Raw genomic sequence first — 941 nt, forward strand, 5'->3', positions numbered from 1 at the left:
AAGAAATAGAAATATCAAAGAAAACCCAAGCCAAAATGAAGACGGAATTGAAAAACTTAATAAATCAATTTGAAACAGAAGGAGAAAGCCACACAAGCAGAATGAATGAAACAGGAAACAATATCAAGGCTGGATGACAAAGTTGGAGAACTGGAATCCTTAAGCAGAGACTAAAAATTTTTTTTAAAACACAGGAATGGTATATGCAAGAAATGTGGACATGATGAAAAGACCAAAGCTGCACATCATAAGCATAAAGGAAGAAGAAGAATCTTGGGCCGATGACATTGACCAGATCTTCAACAGGATCATAGAGAAAAATTCCCTAAATTAAGGAAAGACATACTTATACAGATTCAAAAAGCACATAGAACATCAATAAGATAGGACCAGAACAGAAACTCTCCATTGCACATCGTAGTAAAAACTCTACACGCAAAAAACAAAGAGAAAATTCTGAAAGCTGCAAAAGAGAAATAACATGTCACATATAAAGGAAAACTGATTAGGATTACAGCTGACTTTTCAATGCAAACTATGAAAGCCAGAAGAGCCTGGACCAAAGTATTCCCACTGTTAAATGACCACAGATGCCAACCCAGATTACTATATTCAGTGTCCCGCGCTGTCGTCTCGCCAGCAAGAACGACGCGGCACACTCAGGATCCTTCTGCAGAAAAGCTTTAATGCATCTTGAGAGGGAGAGCATAAGCTTACAGGGCGAAGACCCCGAATGTCGGAAACCCAGCCCTTATATAGGTTAGTAAGCCCGTCTTGGACGTGGCAACTCTTGATTGGTCACAAACTCATCAGCCCATATCACGCCACAAGGTAGGCAGAGACTAGAAGGTGGAAAATTACTTCGGGCATGCATACTGACTTATTTACTGCTCAGCATGAACCGGATGTGAGCGCCATCTTGTAATGGCGTCTGCAGGGAC

The sequence above is a fragment of the Nannospalax galili genome, unplaced genomic scaffold (genome assembly GCF_000622305.1).
Source record: "Nannospalax galili isolate Female #2095 unplaced genomic scaffold, S.galili_v1.0 scaffold87, whole genome shotgun sequence".
In the NCBI taxonomy this organism is placed as follows: Eukaryota; Metazoa; Chordata; class Mammalia; order Rodentia; family Spalacidae; genus Nannospalax; species Nannospalax galili.